The sequence below is a fragment of the Amphiura filiformis genome, chromosome 11, assembly GCF_039555335.1.
Source record: "Amphiura filiformis chromosome 11, Afil_fr2py, whole genome shotgun sequence".
Lineage (NCBI taxonomy): Eukaryota > Metazoa > Echinodermata > Ophiuroidea > Amphilepidida > Amphiuridae > Amphiura > Amphiura filiformis.
The window spans coordinates 25693860-25706278 of NC_092638.1; the positions used below are offsets into that span (position 1 = coordinate 25693860).

General features: G+C 38.4%; 1 long non-coding RNA gene and 1 other non-coding gene across 2 annotated transcripts; one reads left to right on the forward strand and one right to left on the reverse strand.

Moving 5' to 3' along the window:
• The first annotated feature begins 1847 nt into the window (after positions 1 to 1847).
• Positions 1848 to 12391, forward strand: LOC140163965 (uncharacterized). The gene is made up of 3 exons (XR_011860445.1): positions 1848 to 2021; positions 10884 to 11178; positions 12314 to 12391. It is a non-coding gene; the product is annotated as an uncharacterized lncRNA (long non-coding RNA).
• Trnat-ugu (transfer RNA threonine (anticodon UGU)) lies at positions 12050 to 12123 on the reverse strand. The gene has a single exon. It is a non-coding gene; the product is annotated as a tRNA-Thr (tRNA).
• Positions 12392 to 12419: the final 28 nt, after the last annotated feature.

The following is a 12419-nucleotide window of genomic DNA, read 5'->3' on the forward strand; positions in this document are numbered from 1 at the left end:
TTCTAATTTCAGTCTTACTAGATTTACTCCGCAATTGTTGTGCTATTTTGCTAAAATTATGCCCTTGCTCAGAAATAAATCCACAATATGCTTGGATTTGATTTTATTATTGTTTTCTGTTATGCACAGGATAAAATGGTGTGCGTATATTCTTTGTTTAAAAGACAAAATTAATGGATTTGTAAAAACACCAAATAAATCGAGACCTTTGACCTTTGTAACCACTTTGACCTTTGTAACCAGTTTACCGCCTCTTAGAACCCGATAGACGGTGACCAACACTATGGATTACAATAGCCTAATCTGAATGGCATAGTCCAATAAGCTCAAATAAACAATCATAGTGCAAAATTTGACCTAACTTGCAGAGTATGAGTTTTTGTACCCAAAGTTTCAAAGTCAGGCATCTTATCAAGATCAAGATAGTGATAGTGACATAACAATTAACACGCTTATCTTACCAAGGTCTTATCTATCTGCATGGGGTAATTGGAAATTATGGTGTAGCCTATTTGTTTTAAGGATGAAACAACTGGCTCCTTTTGCATGGAAATTAGAACAAATTACTATACAAGCTGTATCAAAAGTTTGGTACCCAGCAGTTTTGATAGTAATTGAAAAGCCTGGTTCTTCCAAATGCAATATCGGGTCCCCTTAAAATGATAAAATGATCAGACCATAAATCTTTTGTGACTGTTTATGACATTAATCAACAAATTATGCGGATCCTAGATGTGTCGAGGATGTTATGTTTATGAACAAAACGTTACGTTTGTATTTTCAACATTGTTAATCATTGCTACGTGTATGTTAACAAATGAAAGTTCTGTAATTATTTTAATTCTTCAATGCTAAGTTAGTAAGTATTCTTTTGGATATCATCAAATTGTAAATCTCTAGTCAGATTTTCAGTGTGTTAACAACTATGTATCAAAGATGTTACGTTCATGTACAAAACATTAACGTTCTTATCTTGTAAACATTGTATACCCATATAGCTACTTTTGAAGAATGAATGTTCTGTAATTGTCTTTTATCCTTCATCTCTATTAGATTTTCAGTGTATTAGCAAGTAGATGATGTATATGTATCACAGACGTTATGATGTATATGTATCACAGACGTTATACATTCATAAAAACTTTTCTTTTGGTCAACATAGGGGTAGATCCTCTTCTATACTATCCATCATATACCCCCCTGCATAACGAAATTCAACAATATTCAATATCCAAAGCAATATCATCACTACAATATGCCCCAAAATTGAACTCCCCACCCCACATAATCGCAAATTGACACGACAGCTTCATTCCAATTCAATTTATTTCATCCAAAACGGTCCTGTGATACACCTTCCCCAATCAAACACATTTGTCTTGCATTTGATCATCTTCTACTCTTCCCTAGAAAAAAATCATTATGATACCAAATCCCCGGGACCAAATCTAAACACCATGCCATGGAATTCACCATATCACGTCCAAGCTCACATACTTTGGGCGCCCCATTCCTTTTTTAAAGGAATTTTTATTTTAGTGTCTCTGCATGCTATACTGCTACACCAAATAATTATTAGCCAGGCGGTGTCGGTGTGCAGCAAGGCCTCTATCACTAATTTTGCTGCTTCTTATAACTAAACCATTTAGAACTAGAAAGTCAATTTTCGAGGCTCTCACCCAAAAAGGTCAGACCCAATGCCCCCCTAATTTAGATTAGGGGGGGGGGGGCAAACTTTAGGCAAGCATATTGGCAGCATCAGGCAATTTAGGGAAATTCCCGGGCCGGCTGTATCTTCATGTCCCACAATTCATTGCGCGATATAAACATGTCTGACGTTTCAGGAAGTCACTGGAAGTCGAAGTCGCACTTACTCAGATTTGTCATCAATAAAACAGTAATTTAAAACATTATTTTAACTGACAGAAATTTTTCTTGTTTAAATGAGGTTTAATTAGCCGTAGAACACTGCAGACAGGCAGTAAAGCATGGATGTTAGGTACTCAGTTGCAGTTAATTTGGTAAGCTTAAAATTTATAATTAAAATTTTACGGGATGACCTTTGTCAGGCTTTGACATTCAGTTGTTGTGATCCACAATATTTCAATTCGCGCGAGTGTCCTTGACTATCTACATGATCTATGCGTCAGCTTGAGACTAGTGTACCTTTGTGGTCAAAACAAAAGGGGAGGCAACTTTCAACGGGTGGGGGGGGGGGACTTTGATGAAAATGGGGCTGAAAAGTACCAAAAAAAAGTCCAGGAGTTCACTCTAGTTCACCACGTAAACTTGTATGGCTCAAAATTCGGACCGCTCGCCATTAAGTTTACTGACATAGTGTATTTCCAGGCGGTTGATGTTTTTTTCATACTCACATACAGTCCACAGGTGTTCCAGAGAAAGTCATTAATATATCCTGCTAAATAAAACGAATTCTCATTACGGAGAAATTTCAGTGAAACATACGTGCCCATATGACTCTACCCCCTTGACGTAATTATTATTAATTTTCTTAATATTGTCATAATGTTGATCATTAAAAATACTAAATAATTAATTTATACAATACTAATATTTTTTATATTTGTTTTAATTATTGTAAAACATTTTAGATTATATTTTGTACGTTTAAAAACCCAATATTTCTGAATTCAGGTCATCTACGTCCATGACGTCATTGATTGAGGTCAATTTCCATCATTCGACGAATGGACTTACATAGGATTACACAGAGAGAAATTTGACCATTTCTATTTAGCTTGGCCCTACTTTGTCTGCGTTATATGAAAAAGGACAGTCTTAAGTAAGTAAAAGTGCAACGCTTTTGATGTTTTGATGTTTTGAGAGACTGGGAGGGATCATAACACAAAAATGACGGAGCCTATTCTTGACTGTGTAATATTTCTTCACCACATTATCGTACGGTAACAGGCTTATACGATGGACAGATAGTATCAGTTTGTGAATGAGGACATCGTATAAGTTCCTTGTACTAAGTTCACTCCCATTGTCATGGCCATCTGCGAGAAAAAAAATTCGTAAAAAGGATACTTTTTTGTGGGTAGGCATGATAAGCGTGTATCTATCATGTTTAGGGTGTCAAAAACTTGGAAAAAAAATTGGAAAAAATGTAGAGCTTTAAAATTGCAATGCGGGGGGATGTGGGATTTTTAAAAAAATTATTTGTTCGGGTCTTGACAACCCTGGATAACCCAAGAAAACCTAGATATTGAAGCTTGTTTCCATTGGGGTCCATTTGAACTCCGGGATGGGTTGGGAACAGTCGGGGGTTAACACCATAGTTACTCTTTTTGAAACTGGTTACGAGATACATGTACACTACAGGTATGGTATTCGGGTCTCTCTGCACACGGAACCGACGGCTTAAAGGACAGAGTACTTTCATGAGTCATTTACCCAGTTCTAAATGAACCATGGGGAGGGTGGAAGTCTGAATTTAATCTACAGAGGTTGCCAATTAATTTCAGACTTTTTTTTATCCAGCAAAGCGCCCGGAACTGAACCCGGGACCTCGTGCACTAAACAGTGGCGTACTGTGGCCGCTCCTACCCCGGGTAGCAACAGCCCGAAAAGGTTGACCCAATTTCATTCCAGCCATGGACGACTCTCGAAAATAAAAAAAGTGGGGGGGGGGGGTAAGAGCAAAAAAAATTTTCAACAAATTTTTTTCAAAGTAAAATTTTACAGGTGTTACACCCCCCTAATTTTTAACATCACCGTCTAGAGCTGTTGACAGTGGAAAAGGTATATAGTTTCTTAATTTGTCACCCTCTTTACTTGAAAATTATTCTTGGTGCCCCTTAGGTCCCGCCTTTATATTCTTATTCTTTTTGCCGCCCCTTTATCTGCTGCCGCTCCTTCTTTTTTGCCGCCCCCTGCTTTTACCCCAACCCCCCCAAAATATGCACATGCTAAAGACGAGTTGGCTCAATCGATAAGGCGTTCGACTATGGTGCGAGAGGTTGCAGGTTCAAACCCTGGTGCTGCCTTGTACGCTCTCGTGGAAAAATTGAGTTAGCTTGAAATTCCCCTGGACAAGGAACTTACTGCTAATTTGTCTCGTTGTAACCCGTACAAAACTTGGGGAGCTGATCCTGTTTGCGATGGTTATTTGTGGAATGACTAGGGTGTGCGTTCTTGAAGCAGAAAAGTCCCTGAATTGTTGTTTAATGGTTTATGGAATGATGTGGGGCTGTAGTGGTCAGCGACAACCTGTAAAGTGTGCTGAGGCTTGTGGATCAACGTCTAGGCGTTGTGCCTGTGCGTACAGCACTATAAATCACTGCGCTTTTTTTTTTACTCTAACCATTAGGCCACGCTCTCCATGTGAAGAGTATAAGTGGATAGATCAAGAAATAAATATAAATGGAATATGATCTTCAAATAGGGGTAGGTTAAACAGCCTTTTAAAAAGGGTGATGTTTCAAATTTCTTAGGGAACCAGCTTATTTGATGCAGTATGATCTCCTGAGCAATTTGACACCCTTTTCATTCAAATCGGCCAAAAAATGAGAAGTGCCGGCCAAAACAAGTATTTGGACAGGGGGGTCTGTTGGGGGTCTTAAAATCAATATTTTCATCAATAATCATTATTTTATGCCTAATTCTGTTAAAGTTAGTGTTGGTTTGCAGGTAATTGATGTCTAGTAGAATTAATTCCATTTTTGAAAGTTGCATAAAAATTGGAGTTGTCGTATTCTTAAAATGGCCGTTTTACGTCCAAATAAGGATGTGAGGGCGCTTTGTATAAAACATGCACACGTTCTTTGCACATGAAATTTTAATGATGTCAGTATGAAGATAATCACATGTGGCACATCCTCAAGAAATTTGGGCATTATATTTCTTTTCGTTTGACCGTAGCACCATTTTTCGTATTCTCAGGAAGCCTTCCATTGAAACGTACACATTTTAAAGTGCATTGACCCCTGTACAGTTGAATGGCAGCGTTCTATAAAATATTCAAATGGCTGCCAAAATCAAAGCGTACAATGTAAATCACTCAAATTTCTTGAGCAGGTACTACCTATGATTATCTTCATACAGACACCATTGAAATTTCCATTTTAAAGATCATTTGCAACTTAAATGCGAAGCGCCCTCATATCCTTGTTTGAACGTAAAATGGCCATTTTAAGAAAATGACAACTCCAATTTTATGCAACTTTCAAAAATGGAATACTTAACATCAATTACATACAAATCAATACCAACTTTCACAGAATCAGGCATATAATAATGATTGTTGATGAAAATATTGATTTTCAGACCCCCCAACAGACCCCCTGTCCAAATACTTGTTTTGGCCGGCACCTTCTCATTTTTTGGCCGATTTGAATGAAAAGGGTGTCAAAATGCTCAGGAGATCATACTGCATCAAATAAGCTGGTTCCCTAAGAAATTTGAAGCATCGTCATTCTATAACCCACCACTACTTCAAATGCTTGCATCCTTGTTTAGGGGACTAAAAGTGATCCATGTTTAGGGTGTGAAATATGTTACGAGTCGTACTTGACTCAAGGCCAAAATCACCTTTTAACCGAACTCACATGAATGCACAACACAAATACACTGTTTGATTAAGCTAACATAATCTAAGTCTTTAATTGAAAACAAAGTATGCTTGGTACATATTTAACAACAATTACAATAAAATCACACAATCAGTTTTATTCTAGGGGCACTTAACCAGCGGTCTTCTTGTTGGTGATTCTAGAATTCTTGCAATGTTCTGGACGACTGATGTAATATATCCTTATTCACTTGTCCTGCGAAAATCAGCGAAGTCCATAGTACACTTGCATTTATATCTAATGCTTGCGTATAAAATCCTCATACAAAAATGATGATGCTTCCTCCAGTCTCCTTTGCGCTGCTTGCTCCACAAATATATCTCCTTGCACTAGCACTGCTTTCTCCAAAAATGGTGTTTCTTTCACCAATCACTCTTTTTCCAGGGAACAGGTTTCTTTAACACAGCTCCGCTGTTTTTTGACAGATCATGCGTGGCCTTTGTTGCTGTATTAAAATTAGCTCAATTATTGGCTATATAAACTGGTTAAAATGTACTTCTTTTTTGAAGCACGAAGACCATCACACACATGTGGAGTTTCTCAATCTCCCATGGCATTCTGTAAAGTCCCACAAAAGCCTCCAGCTTTTTGGCGCCCTCTACGGAGGCGCCAAAATATAGGCATGACTTTGTGAAAAGCTTCTAATTTCACTCTTGCTAGATTGACTTCGCAATTGTTTTGCTAAAATTATGCCCAGCTCAGAAATAAAACCACAATTTGCTTGGATTTTATTGTATTATTGTTTTCTGATATGCACAGGATAAAATGGTGAGCGTATATTCTTTGTTTAAAATACAAAATTAGGATTTATAAAAACACCAAATAAATCCTGACCTTTGTATGGGTTCAACCAGTTTACTGTGTGCCTTAGAAACCCGATAGACGGTGACATTTGACCATACACTAGGATCCACAACATGCTCATCTATCATGGGAACAGTTCTTAAGCCCTAATACATTCATGATGCAGTCATGTCTACAGTAGAATTCATCTCGACCTTTGCAGGACTTAACCCCATTAAAAGCTATTAAACCAAGATAACAATCGTTGAAACAGCTCAACTGATTAAATCGGATTTTCTCTGGTTGTGCACAAGTTACCATAGAATCTAATTACCATAGAATCTATATAGCGGTTATTGCCAAAGTTGCAATATGGTGGCACAATTGGGCGGCAAACTGTATGCAAACAACACGGCATATTAATTATACATGTTCTACATTGTTGTATTTTAAAACACTGAAGACCAAAATTGACGTTATTGCCATGATTGGATCATGGAGGTAGTACTACAACTCTGGCGGAAATTTGTTGCCACACCAGGGCCACACCAGCACGTTCTGGTGTTAAAAGCACGCAATCGAAGCTAAATATGTGATAGTTCCGTATTATTTTGTATAATAGTTGCAAATGCACAGTCAGATTACACTTGCCCTTCCCACCCCCCATTTTCCAATGTTGGGAGACTGTAATGTAGAAATGATGACGATTTTGTCCAAATCAACATTGCAATAGGGGAGCGGGGAAGGATGTTGGCCAATTAACGCTCAGGTACAATGTGGCAACATATTTCGCCAAGGTTGTAGCTATACCTCCATGATTGGATTAAGTAAATAACTAAATCCTGTTATCTACCCAGCAATGTTTGCTTATCTTAATAATTGTAACAAACTGTAGACAGAAAAGGCAAACAGACAGAAATTTAGAGTTTTAAATTAGAGAGTTGACAGGAAGTTGTAAGAGTTAAATTGTTATGGATATGATTGGTGTAAGGACGAAAAAGTTGAATGTCAGATCAAAGTCATCCGAGGTGAATTAAGTAATGTCAATCACAAATTGTTACAGGTCATTTGAGGTGGACTAAGTTTATATTTGGATTGTCAGAACACCTTCCCCAATCAGACACATTTCTCTTGTTTGGCTTGACTTTGCAAAGAGCGTCTAATTTCGGTCTTGCTAGATTTACTTCGCAACTGTTTTGCTTAAAAGTATGCCCAGCTTAGAAATAAAACCACAATTTGCTTGGATTTTATTTTATTATTGCTTTCTGATATGTACGGGATAAAATGTTGTGCGTATATTCTTTGTTTAAAATACAAAATTAATGGACTTCTTTCTATGCTAATATTACAATATTGTTTTAAAGAGAAAAAAAAGTATCCAAACAGTTGGGCCCCATTCCTTTTTTAAAGGAATTTTTATTATATCAGTACTCATGCAAAAAACCCATCATCTATTAATAAACCATTACTTCAATCACATTTTCACAACATTGCTGCAATCTTGGGATTTCCCAAGATTAATTATACACATTCACCTTTCACATTACATCACTTCCTGGGTTTTTTTTTCTGACTATGGTGCAATATACTGAACTGGGGATTTCCAAGTTCCAAACATAGATCTGACTTTGTTTACAATAATTTGGGGAATTCCAAAATACAAGGGGGTTTCCCATCTCATGATATACTTTCAGCTTGTAAACAAAGTTAAATAATTAAATTAAATCAAATTACTCAGGGCACATCACAAATAGCACAGCAATCCTTCTTAGGGTATGAAATTTGATGCAAGGAATAAAATCTTGTTAGGGTGTGAAAACAGGCGCAATATGTTACTTGTTTACTTTAGGGTATCGCTTTAACCATGGGTTAAATCCTTGTTTAGGGTGCTTTTCAAAAATGATGGTGTACAGGCTGCAATGGGAAACTGGGAATTGACTTTCCTTACAATTAGCCTTATAGCCTCATCACTTCATGGTAATTCAGGCGCGTATCCAGGGGAGGGGCGAAGGGGGGGCGCGCCCCCCGGGTAAAAAAAGGAGAGGGAGAGAAAGGGAAGGGGAAGAGAAGAGAGAAGGAGAAAAAGAGGAGAGAGAGAGAGAGAGAGGGAGAGAGAAAAAGAGGAGAGAGACTAGGGCAAACATCGTGCATCGTGAGTTTAATAATTTAATAGTAGGCTACTGCATGTGATTTTTCAGAGAAGAGAAGAGAAAAGGACGATGAAAGAAAGAAAGGAGAAAGAGATGGAGAGAAGAGAAAAGGTTAAATTACACATGAATAGACAAATGCTAAAAACCACAGTCGGGTCGATCGGAAGTATAATAGGCCTATAGGCTGTAGGCCTAATTATCAGGCATTGCTTGAAGGCGAGTCCTTGGCTCAAAAGCATGTGAAAATTTGTAGGCCCTACTCGGCGGGCCCACCGATATGCAGGGCCCGTCACATTTTACTCACATCTTATAGGCCTAAAGTGTCAGTGGTCCAGGGTCTACTTTAACGCACAAAACACGCGTATTATGCGTTAAGGCACTTTGCAGACCCATTCAAATCCAAAGTCCCAAAGTCCAACGCGTTCAAAATCTAGAAAACGTGGGCCTACACATTTCACATATTGTCGGCTTTTTCAACTGTTCAAACTTACTATTTTACACAGTAATAGTGCCAAAATGGTCCACCAAATCATATCAATTAGGTCTTCATTTTGCAAAATTTTCCAAGTTCTGAGAAGGAACATCCCTCTGCGTAGTGGATGGCCACTTTCGACATTTGCCAATTTCTGTTTAACACAATTTATAGGTCTACCATATTAAGGAAAACCTTTGCCGTCCACGAAAGGCTTCATGGACTGCCCATTTGACAAATTTTCGGCTTTTTTAAACTAAAATTTTAACATTAATAGTGCCAAAATGGTCCACCAAATCGCTTCAATTAGGTCTTCATTTTGCAAAAGTTTTTTTACTTCTCAGGGAGCTTTTTTACATTTTATTGTTTTCTTCTAAAATTGCCCCCCCCCCTTTTCTGACTGCTCTAGGTCCGCCTTTCCTCCAAAAGCACACATATTGTTAAAAATGCCCCTTTTGCAATGTTTAGACCTTCAGAGGAAGGGTCCAAAAAATTTGAAAATACCTCTTCAGCAAAATGCTGAAAAAAAAACCTGCAGTGGACCATAATATTCAAAATTTTGCAAATTGAGTTCGGGCCCTTTTTTAGTTGAAAGCAATAATAGGGTATAAATAGTGTAAAAATGATGCACCAAAATGGCTTCAATTCGACCTTCATTTTACAAATTTCCCCAACTGCTGAGGGGGAACACCCCCTCAAACACTCCCCTGCGTATGGATCAACTCAGTAGGCGTTTTCGCTACCGGTACTGTATTAGACGCTTGTATGTTTTAGGCAATAACTTAATAATTAGGCCTAACAGTAATAGTAAATAATGTAACTTTTTCTAACTAAGATTGTAGGCCTACACATATAGGCCTAGTGTCAAAACCGCCCACCAAATGGCTTCAATTGGGCCTTCAAAATTTATAAAGTAATAGGCCTAATTACAATAACAGTGAAAACCTGACCATGAATTGGGCCGTCATTTCACAAATTTTCGACTTTTTCAAACAATATTTTACACAATAATAGTGCCAAAATGGTTCACCAAATGGCTTCAATTAGGTCTTCATTTTGTAAAAGTTTCTCACTTCGGAGGGGGGCACATCCCCCCTCAGACACCCCCCTACGTCGCGCAAGCGCTCCGGGATGTCCGCTTCGCGGCCACATTGTATTTTACATAGATCTCATTTGCGTCCCCCGGTCTACGAATTCCTGGATACGCGCCTGTAATTGGTACATGTACATGTATAAGAGGCTTCAAGAAACCATTCAACACAATTACCTGGGAGTAGAGCAGTGCCGTACTATTACGCTGACTTTGTTTACAAACAGAGAGGTAGACAAAGGGTCTGTCAAAACTGTTCCGCTTGTCCAAATACTCAAGTATCAAAAGGATGGTCCACAATAGATGACCATGTGCTTCTTTTGTCCACTTTGCCATCAAGATTTCGAATAGAAACAGTTCAGACCCAGAACAGGATCATGTCAGAAATTAATATTTTGTTCTGGGTCTGATATTTGGACTAGGGGTAGAGATTCGGCTAGACCTGAAATGGAACTCGCACATAAATAAGATAGAAGGCTCCATAGCAGGTTTCCCAAGCCAAATTCAGCACATGCTGGTGGGGGAGGGGTGGGGGTCATTTTCATGTGTACAGCTGCTCCCTACCTGTGCAGTGGCATAGCCTGAGCCCTCCGATTGGGGTCACCGCAACTGAAATCCCACCACTCATCAAACCAATCAATTTTAGGGACCGTTCACAAACAAAAAAATTTGAGGTCTGTAAAAGGGGGGGCCCAAAAAATTTTCGCGATGAAATTTTTTTGCATCAGGCCCCCCTCCTTACAAGTGTTTGTGAACAGTCCCTAAATTTTTCTCACCTTTTTTTTTGTCAACAGAAGGCACTGTATAACCTGAACTAAGCAGAACTAATACCGGGGTATATACGACTTCAGCCTCAACAACTGTCCAAGATTGGAACAATCTGCCATACTCAAGTTTCATCTGTATCTATTCCACAACTTCAATAAAAGAGCCATTGCACCACTGCATTTAATTCATACACACAAATCCGCACGTCACTTCATCCTGGTTGTTTGGCTTAGCTACATGATACATTGGACAATACCAATCCAGAACCAGAGAATCGAGTAATACCATGATAACAAGCAATTTTGTTAGCTGTATTCTAAGGTAAATACAAACCAAGTTTATGACTTCAGCCTTGTACAGCAAAACAATAGATCCAGTTGGTTGGAAATGATTGGTTGATGCATTCATGTGTCAAGCGATACTGCTCAAAAGTTGAGATTTCTTCAACTTGCAAAAGCGACATCGGTTTTTTCCCGGTGGGGCACTCCAACTTTGGAGGTGACACGTATGTAGGGCTGTTAAGACCCCCTTTTTCAGCATCGCTGTCACCCAAAGACCCCATATTTTTTTACGAGCACATGCTCTGTCACCCGAAGACCCCCTATTTTTCCATTTGATTTGTCACCCAAAGACCCTTACAAGTTCAATTTGAACAGCAACTTTCATTTATCACTGACTTTGTTACTTATTTTGAAAAAGCAAAGAAATTTGAAGCCATTTAGAACTAGAAATTTGATTTTAGAGGTTTCTGTGGTGCTGTTTCGGTTCTCACCCAATGATTCCATTTCAAAAAAGGTCATGTTCTCACCCAATGACCCCATATTTTTTACATTTTGCTCTCACCGAATGCCAAAATCATGCTCTCACCCAATGACCCCATATTTTTTACATTTTGCTCTCACCGAATGCCCCTTAGTGCGAAAGTGCCAGCCCTACTACACCTATATCCATTTCAAATTGAAGTGCCCCCGGTTTTTTTTTTTTTGTATCGATTGATCGGCTTGACGCTCTGAAAACGGAAGTAAACACTGAGCATGCGTGAGAATCGCTTTTCTGCAAAAGCGATCAAGTATAAATTCAGCTTATTGAATTTGTCATGGAAAAACAGTGGCATGATCGACGAGAATTATATAAATAACTATAATTTTCACCAGGTTCTACATCACATAATCGAAGCAACAAGCAGAAATAGTGATCCCGCCTGGGAATCGAACCCAGGACCTTAGGTTTACAAGACCTGTGCCTTCACCACTTGGCCATGGGAGCTTCGTGGTTAGGCTGGTTGAATTTGTCCCTGATCAATTTAGAGTAGGAGTAAATCTCGTGATCAAAAGAAAAAAATAATATGGGGTGAGTTCAAGTACAATGTACATTGATCAAAAAGTATGTTATTTATTTATTTATTTATTTATTTATTTATTTGCATATATATATTTGTTTTTGATGATATTTCTAGACTGCCTATACAATGTGTGTGGATATGACCAAACTAGTTTAGTTCTTACCCCGGGAATGGAAGAAGGTAGCAAGGACCTCTGAAACTATGTGGAGAAGTGGATATA